This window comes from Gambusia affinis, linkage group LG15 (assembly GCF_019740435.1).
Source record: "Gambusia affinis linkage group LG15, SWU_Gaff_1.0, whole genome shotgun sequence".
NCBI lineage: Eukaryota > Metazoa > Chordata > Actinopteri > Cyprinodontiformes > Poeciliidae > Gambusia > Gambusia affinis.
Window position 1 is genome coordinate 2476744 of NC_057882.1, and position 19738 is coordinate 2496481.

Sequence of the window (19738 nt, forward strand, 5' to 3'; positions counted from 1 at the left end):
TTGCTGGGAGAAGATTTGGCTGGCATCTTAAATGTTTTCCTGTTGGTAATACTCTCTCTCTCTAAAGAATGGAGGTTTAAAAATAGTAATGACCTTTTAGCAAATTGATGGGAAACAAAATTTGCTTGTTCGTTGTTGATATTTGTCTGCCTTGGTATTGTGTTAACAAACACTTGAATGCTCCAGAGAAACAACAAAAGCTAATGCATAGATAATCTCTAAATTGTCTTCAGTTTCGTTGCAGAGTCACAATCTGGTCTATTCTCCTGTTTATTCACTTGCAGCCTGTAAAAACTGACATCCTGCAATATTGTTAGTAACTATGCTGGCCAGATGTTAGTCATTTTCTCCATCAATACCTCTCTTTGTTTTTAGTTGGGCTTTTCAAATAAACATCTATAGCTTCCTTTGCTGACCTGCCTGTTTTCAGCCTGCGTTTGCTCCTTCCTGTCACTACCTGCTTCGTTGACTGATAAGGGCCGCGTTATTTATAATTAGACTTGAACAAACATGAACTCTCACTGACAACCATGCAAAATGTTCCTGTTTCCGTATGAGGCGTAGCAACCACAGTCCTGTTTTATCGTGGCTCTCATGGCATAAAAAACAAACACGTTTTAAATAAAAACACCTGCTGTCGCCTTGCACCTTTCACACGTCCGTGTCTCACCTGGCTTGCCCTGCGGGTGCCGTCTGCTTCGCTGTGATTAGCTCATTGTTGGTGACTCAGAGGCAATCAGACACAAACCTGCACCTGGCACGTCTGAGTTCTGCAAACTGATGATTTTTTACTGGAAGCACACGCTTTAGCCGTTACCTCCGTCTGCCCGTGGAATTGAACGAGGTTTGTTAAAGTAAACCACCCAGTCAGCTGTCCATCACTGCAGCTCTTAGTGTTTGTATGTGAATGAACATGCTGGCTGATATTCAACACCTGTATTTATCGACTGACACAGATCACTAGACACTTTCTCCGGGGGGACATAGCTGATCTCCTGTGATTAACACCTCTGCAGGGGTTGAGCCACCTGCTGGGGTAATTTATGATGAGATCGCTGTCTCTCAACGTTTGGAGCACATGTTGGGGCTGATAACCTCTGTACATGTTGCTAGTAATGAAATTAAAGCTGTCTGTGTCGTAATACGTTTGCGGCATCACTAAGCTCTTTTTATGCAGCACTCAGAAGGCCTTTGGTTTGCTAATTGTTGCCGTCTCTGTTTAATTAGTGCATATGTTTAATTTTTTACAGATTGTTTACATTTTAGAACTACTGTCAATTGCATCTGTTTACTTTAAAAAATGCCACAAAATGTTAGTTTGAAAAAAACAACTATTTTACTTTTTAGATTTGTTTTGGTCTTGATCACGACTTTTTATGAACACTTTGGTTCATTTTGGCATGAGATCATCATACACCTGGAGCAGATTTGTTGGCTTCACAACAATTTTTCACCACATTCCAAAGGTGCTCTGGTGGATTAAGATTTAGTAACTATGGAGGCTGTTCCAGAACAGTGAACTCATTATTCTTCTGAGGAAACCAGTCTGAGATAAATTGTGCTTTGTGGCATGATGCATCTTCTTGCTAGAAGTGGGAATCAAAAGAAAGTTACACAGTGCACGTAACAGGATGGATATTGTCAGCCAATGTGGAACAAACCACCATGGTAACCACTGATAACATGAAATGATCAGTTTTTAATTCTGTATTCATGGCTTAGGTTATTAAACGTTTAAAAAAAAATCTTCATGCTTTCATGCATCAGTTGGAATGAGTCTTGTTCAGATCAGATTATCAGTGATGAACACATAAGAAAGTTTCAGTTTTCTTTAGTTCTGTCCTACTACTCTAGTTTCTGTTACTCTACAGTGTTCAGTTGTGAAGTGGAGAGTGAAGTTTCTTCCCTTTCAGAATCAACTGACTACTGCTTTATATTTCCCTGCTTTTTAAACATTGGGGATGTCTGTTTGGATTCAAGGTTTCCCTGTTGCTGGGTTGACAGAACCCTTCATGTCTCATGGCATGATTGAACCTTTCAGCCTTCTGCTGAAAGATGAGTTTCAGTGAAATCACCTCTTACTGTCTGAAAGTGAAGAATACATCTTTATTTTTTAAAGCGCGTCTGCCTTGTGGCAGATTTTCATCCAGAACCTATACTCTTCTCTCCATATCCCACAAGCCCTAGAAGCATCGTGAGATTGTGTTTCATCTTTTTCATACTTCTTGTTACCACACTTCTGTTCCATCTGCCTCTCAGCACGTGTTGCTGTCTTTCAGTCAAACATGATTGCAAATTAAATGTTAAAACACAAACAGCATCACATCAATATATGGATATATATATATATATATATATATATATATATATATATATATATATATATATATATATATATATATATATATATATATATATATATATATATATAAGCTGGCAGGATAGCTCAATAGATAAGTCAGCGGGTCTACAGCCTACCTCATAACATGAGAGACACAAAGAAGCAAGGAAACATGCCGGCTCAGACGTCGCCCGGCCAAACAAGGTCTGCGTCAGGTGCTGGGGAACCAGAGCACCTTGATGATAAATGGGCTACTGGAACAACGAGGCGGACAAGCGGAAATGGGCAAGAGATGAAAACTTGGATCTGTTGGAATGCTACTACTCAAGTAGCCCCGATCGGAGGGCTATATGCAAAGACTGAGGGAGGAATGGTTACTTGACATCCCCAGTCCACACTAAGTGCTAAACAGCTAGTAGCTCAGTGTTCCAACATCCATAAGCGGCAGCTACTATCACAGCTTGAGATTGACGAGTACAACACAAACGCTACGGCGAAAAGGAGGAACCTGGATGTCAGAGAGGGCGGGGCTTAACTACAAGCCCCCGCCCAGAGAGGGAATATGCAGCCACAATGATGGAAACAGAGCTGAATGAGGCTGCAACAGACCTGAGAAATAGAATCATGGCCTCCTCGGCGCCAATTACAACGGCTGAGTGAAATACCATCAGAAAGTCTCATTGAGAATGTGAATGCAGCAGTGAGAACAATCCCTACCAATACCATAACAGAAACCAACGAGCTGATTTACAACGCAGCATCAGTGATCCTTGAGTTGCTTGGCTATAAGAATAACAATGACAATAACAAATACCCACCATGGAAAAGACGGTTAGAGAGTAAAATCAAGGCAACAAGGAGGGAAGTGAGCCAACTATCAGAGCTCCATAAGGGAACAACAAAAAGACCAATACCCAAGAAGTACAGCCAGATGCACATACCTGAAGCACTCGAAACTGCCAAACAGAGACTCCAGGCCTTGGCCAGCCGCCTACAGAGATACACAAGGGAGAAGGAATCCAGAAGGATTAACAGGCTCTTCTCCACCCAACCAGCTAAAGTGTACTCTCAGTGGCAGGGGAATAACAAGGCTGGAGACCCACCAAAGCTGGAGACAGAACAATACTGGAAAAGCATATGGGAAAGGGAGGCGTCCCACAACAGCAATGCAAAGTGGCTGATCTCTCTACGAGATGACCACAGCAAACTCCCTGAGCAAAATCCGGTAACCATCACTGTGGCAGATGTCCAAGAAAGAGTCTCAGGTATGAAGAACTGGACAGCACCAGGGCCAGACAAGATCCATGCCTACTGGCTAAAGAAACTGACTGCCCTACATGAGCGACTGGCAGACCAAATGAACCAGCTGCTACAGAACGGAACCACCCTGAATGGTTAACTGAAGGCGCACAATCCTGATCCAGAAGGATCCAACAAAGGGCCCGGTCCCATCTAACTACCGACCAATAACCTGTCTCTCCACAACCTGGAAGCTCATGTCAGGCATCATAGCGGCTAAGATAAGCAAACACATGGATCAATACATGAGCACGACACAGAAGGGCATCGGGGTGAATAGCAGAGGAGCCAAACACCAACTCCTTGTAGACCACACAGTTGCCAGAGACTGCAAAACCCGACACACCAACCTGTGCACGGCTTGGATTGATTACAAGAAAGCCTATGACTCAATGCCACACACTTGGATCATCGAATGCTTAGAGATGTACAACATCAACAGAACCTTGAGAACCTTCATTGCAAACTCAATGGGGCTGTGGAAGACCACCCTTGAAGCCAACTGCAAGCCACTTGCACAAGTATCCATCAAATGTGGCATATACCAAGGAGATGCGCTGCATAGGCCTGAACCCCCTCAGCCAAATCATCAACAAGACTGGCTACGGATACCGACTCAAGAATGGAGCCAACATCAGCCACCTCCTCTACATGGATGACATCAAGCTGTATGCCAAGAGCGAGCGTGACATAGACTCACTGATCCACACCACCAGGATATACAGCAGACATTGGGATGTCATTCGGACTAGAGAAGTGTGGTCGGATGGTTACAAAGAGAGGAAGGTCATCCGCAGAAGGGATCTCACTCCCAGAAGGAACAATAGCAGACATAGAGGAAGGTTACAAATACCTGGGAATATCACAAGCAAATGGCAACCTTGATGAGATCACAAGAAAAAGAGCCACAACCAAATACCTCCAACGAATAAGACAAGTCCTGAGAAGCCAGCTCAATGGCAAGAACAAGATCCGTGCAATAAACAGCTATGCCCTACCAGTAATCAGGTACCCTGCAGGAATAATTAGCTGGCCAAAGGAGGAGATACAGGCCACAGATGTTAAGACCCGGAAACTACTAACAATGCACGGAGGGTTCCACCCCAAATCCAGCACACTGAGACTCTACGAACCGCAAAGAAGGAGGCAGAGGACTAGTGAGTGTGAGAACCACTATCCAAGGCAAGACATCCAAGATCCATAGATACATCAGGGACAAAGCCTCAACAGACAATGTGCTCAGTGAATGTCTCAAACAATGGGGAACAGAACCTGAGGTGCGGAGGAACCATCATGGGAGGACAAGCCCCTGCATGGGATGTACCACCGACAAATAACCAAGTGGCTGACATCAGAAAGTCCTACCAATGGCTGGAAAAAGCTGGACTGAAGGACAGCACAGAGGCCCTCATCATGGCCGCCCAGGAACAGGCCCTAAACACCAGAGCAATTGAGGCCCAGATCTACCACACCAGACAAGACCCAAGGTGTAGGTTGTGCAAGGAGGCCCCTGAGACAGTCCAACACATAACAGCAGGGTGCAAGATACTGGCAGGGAAAGAATACATGGAACGACACAACCAAGTGGCAGGCATAGTGTACAGAAACATCTGTGCAGAATATGGACTGGAACCCCAAGATCAAAGTGGGAAACACCCCGAAGGTAGTGGAGAATGACCGAGCTAAGATCCTGTGGGACTTCCAGATCCAGACAGACAAAATGGTGAGGCGAACCAACCAGACATAGTCGTGGTGGATAAACAACAGAGGAAAGCCGTTGTGGTGGATGTGGCAATACCAAGTGACTGCAACATCAGGAAAAAGGAGCATGAAAAACTAGAGAAATACCAGGGCCTAAGGGAGGAACTGGAGAGGGCCTGGAAGGTGAAGACCACAGTGGTGCCTGTGGTCATCGGGACCCTCGGGGCAGTCACCCCCAAACTGGAACAGTGGCTACAACAGATCCCAGGAACAACATCAGACATCTCAGTCCAGAAATGTGCAGTCCTAGGCACAGCCCAGATACTGCGCAGAACCCTCAAGCTCCCAGGCCTCTGGTAGAGGACCCGAGCTAAGAGGAAGAAGAATCACCACCCGCGGTGGGTGAGAAGGGAATTTTATATATATATATATATATATATATATATATATATATATATATATATATATATATATATATATATGTGAAGAATCAGTACAGAAGGAATTCACAGCTTCTGTCATTTTTAGAAGACAGTCTAACATTTTTGTCTCATCTAACTAGAGGTCAACTCAAATATAGGTTTGGGTGAGAATTTAATACACATTTTATCACAGGAGTGATGGACCTATTGTTAGTTATGTTGTGTTACTTTAATTATTTACTTGACCTGCTCATTTTCAATGGAATAATAAATAATTCAACATAAATCAATCCTTTAAATATGAATTGTTTGTTTTTCTTTATCCACAAAGGGGCATAATTATACACTAAGGCTCATTTATGTCTTGGCTTTCATTTTATCACCTCCTTGTTTGATATTTACTTTCTTAGATCTTGACATATGGTTCATTAGTTGGTTAGTTGATTTATTCATTACTTCTGCTCTCTGGGCTTTTGTATTTTACTCACTTTGTTTGCTGGTATTATTTTTTTTATTTTTAACTTCTCTGTTTATCATTCACCTTTACTCAGTCTGTTTTTTTATTTTAGTTTTTTATTCCTTCCACAGCTGTTTCCCATTACCTAATTCCCCTCTGCTTGCACACTACCTCAGCTGCTCCCATTTGGCTCTGAATAGACCTTTAGGTGCCTTTGATATTTCCATTCCTTGCTCCGTATACAAAATGTAGGGTTAGGGGTCAGATAAGCTTTTATAGCTTATTGGTTCTCATTGTGTTTTAATTGTTCCTCTTATTATTATCCTCTTCTTTCTTCAGCTGTCCTCAGTTTTGTCTGCACTTGGGTCCAATCATATTTGCAACATGACATAATATGTCCATACAAATCAACCATTTAGCTATGTGTCTCTGACTTGAGGTCAGAGGATTGCTAAGGCAATTCTAGAAGTTTAATTTTGGAAAACTGTTGATTGAAAGTGAAGTTGATGAATTTTGAGGCACTGCTGCATGGCATTGTGCTTTCAACAGCATACATAACAGTTGACACAGAGATGTTAGGTTGAAAAGTCTTACTTTGAGTCTGTCATCTTTTGCTATTGTTGAGGAGGACCCAAATAGCTGCAGGACAATGACAGACACATAATGGACTGTGAACTGATGGATTTAAAAACTTAAGAAAAAACTCATGTGAAACACACAAGAACAACAGTAGAGCCCAGCAAGGAACAATGCAAACTAGTGAGCTTATACACTGAGGGAAGAGTGTAGAACAGGGGTGTCAAACTCCAGTCCTCGAGGGTCACTGTCCTGCAACTTCTAGATGTGCCTCTGCTCCACCACACCTGCATAGAATAATAAGGTCATTAAGGCTCTGGAGAACTGATCTACACAGGGAGGTAATTAAACCATTTCATTCCAGTGTTTTGTACATCTAAAAACTGCAGGCCACCGGCCCTTGAGGACTGGACTTTGACACCTGTGGTGTAGAATGACAGGGAATGCAAGTGAGCAAATCAAGGGATTTATGATATTCATGTCACTCCCACAGTGACATGAATAACTATGAACAAGCAGAGCACAGAAAAATGAACTGAATATGATAAATAGTTTTGTAGAATATACAAAACACAAAATAAAACCAAATCTCAAACAGCTCACTCTTCATTTTTGTTTATGTTAGCACCTAACTGGGCTATGTACTGCTTTAGACTTTAGCATTAAAAAGGATTAAAAAATGGTAACGTTTTTCACACCTTTGGTTTAAGGGGAGCAAACATTTCTTACTGGCTTCTGATTCTCAGTTCATGTTTTGCTCTTTCCATTCTCACCCTTTTGCCACATCTGACCAGCAGTCACCTCAAATATAGAGCCAACACTTCAACTGTAATGCTGAGTGACAGACAGCTTGCATGTTATGTGATCAGAGCTGAAGACACTTTTTACGTTTTCCTGGTTTAACTTGGTTTTCCTACTTTGTGGTTGAGGCTGTTGTCTTTTATATTACTTTTACTTCCGTCACAATTTACGCCGAAGCAGTGATTTTGGACAAATCAAAATGTCTCAAAAGATGCTGAGGAGGAAGAATATACATTTCTGGCTTCATAGCAGTAGAGCAATTCCTCATCTTCTTCATCTTCTATCTACTGTGTAGATAGCAGAAAAAAGTTGATAGCTTTTGCTTTTAGCATGAGCGATGAATTATGCTGGTGGAGCCCAAGTCATTTCATGGATTTATGACTAGACAGGAAAGTTGCTATAACTTCACATATATGGGTGGGAAGAAAAACCGAAAAATTATTTCATGGTGTCTGCATTAGTAAAGATAGATACATCTGTATAAGGTAAAGAGAAGCAAACCATGTGTAAAGACCAAATGGATTAAAATCCTGAACTAAGCATGATATTAGTGACAAAAGCTCAGAATACTTAGTACAACCTCTTGCTTTGATTTCCTGTTCGTTTTCCTGTAAGTTCATGTATCCATCCATCTCTGGTCACAGACATAAGGTCCAACACTAAAACCAAAACAAATTGACATAACTTTCTTTTGGTGAACCCCAAGGCATCCCCTGGCCAGAAGGAAGGTTTAGCTCTTTTAGGGTTCAGCCCCTGCTACTCCTCCCAGTGGGAGATGCCTCAAAACCTCAAAACGAAGCTATCCAGTAGATATCCGAATCAAATACCTTTTAACTACCTCAGCTGGGTCTTTAAACATTCCAGCATGAATTGACCGATAAATCAAGACCTTTGCCTTTCAGCGAAGCTGTTTCTTTACATAGATCAAAGGTGCAATCACTTTACTGCAGTGGGAGCCTAGCTTCATCTATCCATCTCCTTCTAACTTCTCACACTTATAGGGATTTTGTAGATTTTTAGCAGGCTGGTTAGTATAGAATGAATCAGGACTATCAATGGGGTTCTGGTATGCAACCTAGTTGGCTTTACTAAATAAATCGAGATTGTGGGACAAATCATACGACATGTCTAACAACCATGTGGGTTCCACTTCTTGCCCAGAATTGTATTTCGTAAAATCAATTTTGACAGTAAATATAAGGCTACGTTTTAATTCCATTTGTATCCTCCTTTTCAGCTATTTTGAATGTAAATGGGGCTTCCAGGTAAGCCCTGAGTGGACAACAGTTTTGAATAGTGAAGTTCACTTTCTCAAGAATCTTTAGATCTTCCACTGGCTTAATACCCCTAAATCAAGTAAGTTAGTCATTACCAGGAAGATGGTAAAGGAGATAATTTAGCCATGAATTCAGCTGTGTCAAATAAATCTGGAATCCACCAGTTTTCAAAGAACGGACATCCTTGATTTTTTACTTTAGATGATGTTCTTAATCAGTGAACAATCCTCTGAAGACCTTAAAATGCTTTCTGACAGCAAAGTGCCTGGAGTAGAAAACATTCACCCAAAGATAGGATGACATGTGAGGTAACAGCATATACAGTGTCACCCTTTCACAGTTCTGCATTCACTTGTTCAGCTTTTTGTGTTTTTTCTTTAGAATGTAACTCTAAGGCATTTATGGAAAATTAGCTGATTTGTTTTATGGAGCATATCCAAGACATTCAAAAAAAATTGAGCTTGGGAAGCTGAAGTACCTATGTGCAATACTACTTGACATATGCTATTGTCAGCTTCTGTATTAATGCTAAGAAGGTTTTTGCTCCTTCTATTATTGCATTTTAAGGTATATTTGGCATTGGAACCATAAAGGGAATTTTCAATCAGATATGCTGGAAACGACAAGTGTTTTGTTGTTGACTTACCATCTAGAAACCACTAGCTATGCTATTGTTGGTTTTAAAGGAGACTCCACTTTTGCTTTTCAAAGATATACGCTTATATAATTGTGCATCTGTTTGCAGACATTTTCATGTGTGAGTGTAAACGTTGAGTGTATCCAGCAGCAGCTTATTTGGATTTCAAGTGTCAAACAGTCCTAAAACAGTTTGTTCAGAAAGCTCAAAATAGGCAGAACCCAGAAGATTAAAGTTACATTACACAATGATAATTTTATGCAAAGCATGTTCTGTATAGACCGACCCTAACCTGTTCTATGAAGCATAATGGGTCACCTTCAACGTCGCATAGCATCCAGACAACACCTACAGGGTGACCGTTTGGGTCCCTTTTTTAACAGTCAAGACTTGAAAGTGTATTCCTGCTGTTGGGAGATATTAATTTACAACTTCTTTAATTGATCTTATTCAACTATGTTTTTATCAAAGGATGATAAGCCAGATATATTTACTTACAAAACCACATGTAGCATTTTACCACACATGAATATTCACAAGGTAATGTTCCAGCTCGTTAAGTAACTCATAAAAAAAGCGTTTATAGATGCAACAGCAGGTGAGAGTCTTGCCGGGTGAAACCTTCACACCTGGCAACCTGCCAGCAGGACCACCTGCAACTCTGCTGGCGCATTAGATCAAGTCGAGGCAGAAAACTTTGCTCAGGATTTAATGATGTAGGGAAAAGAATTATTCATTCATCTCCCCTGGCCGAGGCACAGCAGGGATTCAAAGTGGAGAAGTTGAGAGGAGATGCCAGGTAGTCTGGCTGCCATTGTGGTGAATCAAGTCACAAATTCTCTGGAAGATTAACATTGCAAAAGGAAACAAAAAAAAACACAAGTTAATTTTTTACAATATATTTAACACCAGTGACAATGGGTCTCCATAATAAATCCCAATGAAAGATAATTTAGGTTCAGTTACCGTTAGGCTTCAGAAACCATTGAGGTTGTTTTTGCTCAAATTATTATTATTTTTTCAGAAGAATTAACTGAAATAGTAGATTTAAGTTTTTCTATTTGCCTTACATCATGCAGATCCTCCTGTTTGTCAAGATCTTCAAGATGGCTCCAACGTTTAATTGTTGTAGTGCAAAAATGAATCATTTATTTCACAGTAAAGGCTCTTACTTCACAAGGAGAATCTTCTGACTAAAAATCAGAAATTAAAATCCTTGCTTTAAATTTTGAACTAATTTTGTGTGACTAATAAATTTACTCATCAAGAGAACTATTGGCTCTTGGGTTATTGTACTGCTATGAAGCACTTAGTGATTTTTATTTATTTATTTTTATACTAGACAGGATTCTTGAAATATCCTAACATGTAGGCAGTCATCTTCTCCATGTGGTATCCCTGAAATACCTGGACAGGACAAGTACACAACATCCAAGTATCCTTGGTCTAGATTCCAGTGGAAATATCTTAGTATATTTGAAATAAGACAAGACTAACTTACAAGTCACTTTTCAGTTCAATGTGAGCTTATTTTAAGTAAATAATTCCTTAATACTGATTAAATTTTCACTTAAAATATGGGAACAATGTTTTGGTAACATTACGATTATATTTGCTTAAAAAAAAATCCTGTTTTGCTGAAAAGTTACTTGTAAATAATTTTTTTCTCATTTCTTTCTTTGAGCGCTAAGATAATTGGACTAGAAATTAGACAAAAATCCTGAGTAAGATTTTTTGTTTTTGCATTGCTAAGGAAAAGCATACTAATCAGGTTAAAGTAATTTAAACACGATTACAGCAACTGTAGGTGAATGATATTATAAATTCTGAATGTTCTGAGCTCACTGTCTATTTAGGAGACTAAAAATATCATGGATAGTAGATTTTTCTCATATGTTCTTATTAATTGTGCCAAATAGATAAAGCTGCTGCTTTGTCTCCTTTTTGGACATAAGCATTCTTATGTTTGCCCACAGCCTGGAAAACAGAATTGCTTCTCCTGTTATTTCATTTGCCTCTTGTGTAAATACTTCTGTCACATTTGTCAATCACACAGAATGCTCATTCAGGAGTGAAAAAGGATGTGTCATGTAATCAGAGCCAGAAACAAAGCCCATATTTATTCAGCAGGACAGCTCTGGCATGCAGCACTATCAGCTCCTGTGTGAAGGAAACCTGCCATCTGCAGATTGATTGTCCAATTACTTTCCCACTTTCTGCTTCCCGATGGGATCAGTTGAGCAAATGGCTGCCATACTTCATTTCAAATAAGAGTGTGGGATGGATGTATGCAAAGGAACTTTTGATGTATTTCCAGTCTGGATGTAAAGACAGTTTTGTGGGCACACAGAATGGCTCCCAGCACGAAGCAGTGCTGCCTTTAGTCTCAAACCACTGTAGCGCTCCGTGCAGGAGGTCTGCTGCTACGTGTGCGGAAATATATCAGGAGCAGATTTTTATGGTATTGTGGAGGAGAATAACTGACTTCTCCCACCGCAGGTGTACAGTCAAGGCAATGGATGCAGCAGTGAGGAAATAATCCCTCCTTTTTCAGGCTAAAATTCAATCAGTCAGTTGGAATGACCACATCAAGAGGAGAAAAGCTTTTCCTGAACCAGGCTTTTCTTCTTACGCCACAATTCAAGATAAGAATGACACTAATGGAGTCTGAGCTCTGACAGATTTTTGCCATATCTGAAAGACATATATCCCTCAAGTTACTGCATTTATTCATCAGTTTGAAATAAAAAAATGGCCTATAGTGTCCTGTATCTGTCATTTCTGTTTGAGTTGAGAATATTTAGACGTTTTGTACTGTGTTTTTAAATTTAATTTAATTATAATGTACAACCAGAGACAAGGTCTAGATTGGGTACGAAAGTGTTTTGTTGGAGAAACAGAAGCACAAAACAAAAGTCCCACATGAAGACATGAAGAAACATCTGAACATTTAGAACTAAAAGATAAAAATCAAACACGCATAGTGCAGATTACCATCTAATGTCTGAACAAACTTGCCCCCGATCCCAAGATCAACTGAAGATTTTTTTCTCATATATTTGAAATGTTGATGCTAATGATTTTTTTTTTTTTTTTAAGATCTTTGATGTGGAGACATGAAAAAGAAGTCTGATTTTTCCAGACGCAGACTTTCGATTATCTAATAATATTTGAAGAATCATCAACTCAGTGGCTTTTAAATTTGGGATAATGCTGTCTTTTCTAGCTATTATAAATTGTCTTGGATGTCTTTCTCACTGGAGAGTCCTATTACTTTGAAGTTTTACTTATTTTTTTTAACACAAGAGTAATTTTCTAAGATCAGTGCAGTTTGGACTCTATGTTGGGTTAAGAGCAGGGAAATAGAAGCTCTTATTGTTTCGAAGAAAATTGCTTTTAGTCAATGAAAAACCTCTAAAACCTAGGAAGTACACTTTCAGACATCTTTTCTGTTATATTTTTTCTGTTGTGAACATTTTCAGATATCAACATCATTCAGAGTCTGAAACAACTTACTATAGACAATTCTGTTCAACATATATATCCTGTTTAAGAAGCTGCTGTGTGTTTTTCTTAGTCAGTGGCACATTTATTCATTTAGTTTTGGCATAATTTAACATTTCCTGGAACATTAGGGCACAGGGTGAAAAATTGATCTGTGCAAGAGGTGAACCCCTTTCATCACTGCTTGTTCCGGTTTTTTGTTGCTTTTAGTAAATTAGAGATAACTATAACTTTTATGACAAGTGAAAGATAAAATAACAATGATCATCTCTTCACAATGGGTTCTGGTTCTTGTTGATAGGTACCAGGCCACTTCCAAAAATCAAAGTTGATGTTTGAAAATGGGAAAAGATTTGTGTGAAATGACAAAGACCATTTTGGGTTGACAGGTGTACCAACACGTTAGTTTTCAAAGCACAAACAGTTGTTAAATACAAAATATCCCACTAGAAATACATTTTTCGCCATCATTTTAGCGCCCCCTGTCATGTGGTGCCCCTATGTATCGCATACAGAGCATACCCACTTTTTGTGTCACTGGTTCTGTGTCCACAGTGACCAGTATCTGTCAAAGGCTTTTGAACAATGGAAAAAGTGATAACTGGTGATGGGGAAAGGCAGCAAAATGTTCTCTGATACAAGTGGAGAACAAAGGCTGGGTGTTGTTTGCTCTCAAGAAAAATGTGTCAAAACAGAAGGCGCTTGGTTGTTGTCTGGTAAAGCATAACCACAGATAAACAAAAATGTGCAAATAATGGGCATATGATCACCAAAACTTGACCATGGTGCAATGGGATAAGGTAGTTTGGTCTGATGAATTATATTTTGCTCTACATCAACAAGGTTGGCCAAATATGTGTGTGTTGTTTAACTAGAGAAACCTTTGATCCTGCTTCTTCGGTGTTATGTTGATGCCCACCCAAACATTATTCCAGGAGGCATTGAGAAATGAACAGTATTTCCTATTTCTCTGGACTCTCTCAGAAAGATAACATAGGATGTTACAACACAGAAAAAGTTCAGGAATGGTTTAAGGAGCACAGCAATGAGTGTTGACTTGGTCTCCAGATTCCTCGGATCTCCCCAGCATTTCTAGGATGTGCTACACAACAAAATGTGATCCACTGAGCCCTGACTTAGGAACAGGCTGAAATGAAATTATCTGTTGGTTCCAAAAACCCAACCACTGAGGTTAGGATAGTTTTGGCAACAAAAGAGGTACAAGGACATGTTTAAGCTTGTGGCCACACACATGTTCTGCTAAATATACATGTATAAATATATTCTTGACAAAAAAAATGCTTGATGACTTTTGGCCAGTTGAGAACAGACCTCATGCCTTCATTGACTAAACAGTGTGTTTAAGTTTCAGGACCTATTTTCTAAATAATTTAGCTCCACTGGCTGCCTGAGAGGGCTGCTGTCAGCACTGCAGAGCTACTTTGAAGCTTCTTATCAACACATGCAGCCTCACCATCAGAATGATGGAGTGGTGGGGAGAGGAAGCCTCGGCGATGGGGGAGATAGGGGATGATTTGTGAGACAGGCGAAGGGAAAGGAAGAGAGGGAGCGAGGCGGCAGTGCAGAAACACTGAACAAAGTTCGACATGTTTATTCATTCTGGTCGGTGTGTGCGTTTCTGCTCCTGACTGAGAACGAAGGGAGATAATGAGGTAATGGTGCTCAGCGAAGTGTGACGGAGAGACGGCGGATATGAAGCGGGAGACAAACGACGGAGGACAAAAGCAGCTAATTGAGAGTTGCCATTTAGAGATGTAGAGCCATCAGTGGTAAGATGTGTGTGTGCGTGTGTGTGTATTCAGACATCTTCCTGGAGAGCATAGAACAGTATGAGTCAAACTTACTGTCAGAAAAAAACATGAACCGCATCTACTGTAGCTCCAGTGAAATATTTACAGACCGGTGTAGTGTAAAATTTCATTTAAAAACCATTTAGCACATTCAATGTTTTTAGAGACAATCTGATGTGTAATGCAGCTCTTTCAATGTCCATGACAATGTGATTCAAGGACGTTATTTTTACTTTATTAAAGCAAATAAAATGACACACACAAAGCAAAAATGTTCTGTGAGGCAGACATACTGGAAAACACTTTCACATTGTTTTGTTTTCTTTCTTTTGATGCTTGGTTTTATATTCTCTGAACTCATCAATTCTATCTGATTGTGAGACACTTACCACTGGAATGACAGATACACTCACAAACAAAAACATTTGAGCTCCAGGAAGAATAGTTTGTTTTGATCACGATTCAGCGCTCATGCATTGAAAACATGCACTCAAAAGCGAAAAATCGAAGGGTGTTTGATATTGAATAGTTATGCCAGGATAATATCAATTCAAACTTTATACTAATGAATATTCAAAACCAAATACCATGTTTGAAACTGCAGCAAACAGACAAAAACTGTCATTGTATTGATGTTATTTCCAGACACAAGACTCCTGGTACCCAACATCTCTCCACTGTTGCCAGTCCTTTATGTTAAAAGTTGCATCAAATTTCTGCATTTCCTAAGGACTCCTTACTGCTATCCACTTCACTGACACATTTAAACTTTTAGCAAAGTCTCTGTTTTATGCTCAGTCGTGATTCCTGGTGTGAATCTTTAACAAAGAACTTATTAATAACAAAATATAATTTAACTATAATAAAAATAATAATGGCAATAAACTGGTTCATTTTGCAAATGAGCAGAAATAAAATTGAACAACACTTAAATACCACAAAAATCTCAATACAAAAACTACAACAAAAACATTATGAATTAACCTCGTTCCTATAATGCAAAACATATTGTTGTTTTCTTGACTGAATCTGATTATGGCAAGACCAGAGGGGTGAAGGAGAGTACAGGCAATCTGCTGGAAAATACATTGATTTGGATACAGTGTTTTTTTTTTTTTTTTTTTGTTTGTTTGTTTTTTTTTTTTTCGGATGAAAGAGAAAAGCTCCAGTGCAGTCATGTTATCAGAAGGCAGGGTTGGCAGATTGCTGATTTCCACAGCCAGCTCTGTTCCATCAATGTCAAATGCATGTCCAGTACTCAGTGTGCAGTCTGTCACACTGGCTGTGCAATTCACCACCATTCTGTTTTTGGAAGCTGAGCAGTTCTCCAAACGCACATCGCCTGGTTTTGAAATCTCTTCTTCAAGGAATCGATGGTTTTAACAATAAGCAGATTAAAAATGTAATTGCTACAGTTTCCACTGGATCTGCCATCGGCTCGCTTTGGTGCTTCTTGGTCTCTTTTCTCTTCAAGGATTTGATGAGTAGCAGAAAACTCACTATCTTTCCACCATATCAGTGATGCCCTTGCCTTCATGAGCAACAGCAGTCTGTATTTTGCATGGATCACATGGTTTAGAATGTCTTAGCAAAACGGTGTGCTAAAGCAAATGCAATATAACCCAAACTGTACTCTAAGTTTTGTGTTTTAACCTTCAGGTGTGGCAGCAGTCAATAATTGACCAAACTTCAGTACAACACCATCAAAACAGATTTTTAAAATACCTCACAGAGTTCTAAAGTAATTATGTAGATTATAAAATTCAGTGATTTGCTTTATCACCTAATGAAGCTAATTATGTATAGAAGAAAATAGACACATCCTGGTGACATTTAGAAGGTATTTTCCATCTCACAAAGCAGATATTTATAGACTTCATAAAAAATCTAAACATGCATTTCTATTGGTTAATGTACGAGCAAATGGTTGCAAAAACTAATCTTTGTCAATCAATGTGTATTTTCTATGAAAATGTAGCTCAAAATCTCCACTAGTTGGCATGAACGTATGGAATTGTACTTTTTGTTTTCTTAAACGTATAAATCTTGTGAACCAGCACATGTAAAGCTGGTTTGTTTACAGACCAACATTATCAGCTAGGTGGGCTAGCTAATATATTATCTAAAGTATACAGACATTTACAGGATTGGTGATTTGCCACATCACGTCATAATGAGCCGCAGGCAGCAGATGTGTTAGACAACATAACACAATCACTCATGAATAGCTGGAATCTATACTTGAGATTCCCTCTAAAAACACTTACAACTGCCTATTTTAGTAGTTTAGAATAGGCAGCACTACCACAGAACCCATAACATCCATGGTCTTCTGTGTCTCTTAGGGATCCAGTAAGTGGATCAATAGTGTGTCAAGTGGGATTGCCTCTCATATCAGGCCTTTCCTTTTTATTTATTTTCTCTAGATAATGTTTTTTGTATGACCTGGTAGGTTATTCTTATCAAGATGCACTAAAGGTTTTCAATGACTTTAAAAGATAAATACTTTGAAAAACATCCCAAAAAATGCATGAAGATGTTTGAATTTAACCCTGTGTCCAGACTCTGAGTCAAATGAACAACGATTTTGGACTCAGGAGGAAAATTAAGAGAGTAATGGATTTCTCAAGGATGAGGGGATAGTTTGGGAGAATAAATGAGTAGCTCTGGTTATTGGTGATGTGCCAGAGTCTGGGGATTAATTCACTGCATACGACTTTGGATCCAAGACTAATTGAATTTTGGTGAAATGCCTCAGGCTAGCTGCGGCCAGAGGGAGTTCTCCTGAACACCTAGTTCAGTGAATTCAAATACATTAGAAAATTCTGTCAAATTTTTCAAGTTGAGACCCGAATGTAAGTATAAAGAATTCAAAATGTGAATATTGCCTAAAACTTAATCTCAACAGTTCAGTAGATCCAGGACCAGCTTTCCTAAAACAATGAAACTCTGCTGTTCTTTAAGTGAGGATTTTGCAGAGTTAGAATGTTTTGGTGACTCGTTCATAAGGATGATAATGAGGTCCCAGTTATTAACAGCTAAAATTATTACTGGGTGGAATTGAGAGTTTTGATGCTGCTCCTCTGAATCACAAGAGGTCAGCAGAAGTGATTCAGGCGAAGTGATTCATGGATACACAAATCCATCCATTTGTGTATTTTTATCTTCTAGCTTTGATATGGCCTAGGATCCCCCAAGAGCAGGTGGAGAGAAAGTAGTGGAAAACAATGGATGGATAGATGGATGGATAGATGATGTCTTTTGGGTCATTCCAAAATCTTTTCAGAGCTCTGAAGTGACCTCGGCATCCTCATCCCTCCCCCGTCCTCCCCGACACGTTTTAATAAAGACTAATGTGTTTGCCGACATCAGCTCACTCTCATTACATTGATTAATGGCCTCCTTGCGTTTGGTAAACAGTCTGAGCCGTATTCCAATTCATTCAGGGAAATTAACCAATCATAATTAAATGCCTCGATCGTATTCCCTCACCTCTCCATGAACAGAGCCTTTTCACACAAGGGCCAAATGTGCTCTGATTAATTTTTCCTCGTTTTCTGTCGCTACCAGGATGATGTAAGCCTCTCTTTGTAAGGCGTTGCGTTCATAAAGACACACAGCCCTCCATGTAATGGTCTGTTTTTAATGGGAGTGCGGGAGCGCACACAGAGGACAGCGTTCCTTGGCGTCTGAGGCTGACCTCTGGGACACCCTCTGTCCTTGCTGCAAAGTCATATTTCACAGCCTTCTGCAGGTCAGCTGGTGATGAAGAAAGTAAAGATGCTCCTAGTAAACAGAGCTGACCTTCAGTAGGCTCAGATGGAATCTGCAAAAAAGGGAGAAAAGGCTGTAATTTGAAATCACTCCAAAAAGGATGAAAGGATTTGATTTGGGATTAGCTTTGGATGCACTCATAACCAAGCAGTTTCTTTTTTTTCTTTTTTTTTTTTTTTTTTTTACAACATGATGTGTTCAGAATGAACGGATTAGCTCAAACAGGCCGTAGATGTTTGTAAAACTGAATTAAATGCTGCATTGATTTCCATCTTGGCAGAAAGTTGTGTCAGAAGCAGAATGGTTAAATCTGTTGAAACAACAAGAGTCAATTTTTTTTGGGTGCCTGGAGACACTTCTGTCATTGTGGTGTTTGTATTACTTACATCTGTTTTGTGAAATCTGAGAAAGGTTTTCAATTTATAACTGGTTATGTCCAAGTTCAGTCCAGTGCAGTTCAGTCAATGTTTTCAAGGAGAGGTAGAAATAATTGACCAAAAACAGTCATGTTAACTAAGGGTGGTCTGTGGATTATTTTTCATTATTTCCATCAATTTTCCATCCATCTATCTACTTCTTTACAGTCTGTAGTTTTTACAAATAGCATTATGAAAGCTGTAGAAATAACCTCCATACTTCTTTCATCATTTCCTCTAATAAAACACTAAAAGGATTAAAACTCTTTCTGATTTCTTTTTCTTTTACTGCAGGTCAGTAAACATTTCTGTGCAGTGCAGAAAGGCAGCAGAGATTAGTCTGCACTTGGCAGGGAAGCAAATAAAAGTTTTTCAAAGATGAATTGAAAAAGGTCAACATTTCAGACAGGCTGCATTGTGGCTGTTTGTAAAGAAGCTGTCAAAGTCATATGTCATGTTTTGACTGCTTTAAACCACAGAGAGCTCAGAGAGCCAACGTTCTTATCATCCTTCAGCATTCAATACAAAGAAGATAATAAAAAAAAATGAAAAAAATTGAATCATCCCTCTTACCTGTAAGAATAAGCATTAAATATATATGCTGTATACACTGATGTTGAGTGTGCTGCCGAGGCTCAGTGTTCAAGATTGCATTAATATTAGTTAATAGCAGTTTAACCTGCTTAATATATGCAGCTCAGATTGACAGATACGTTGGAGCT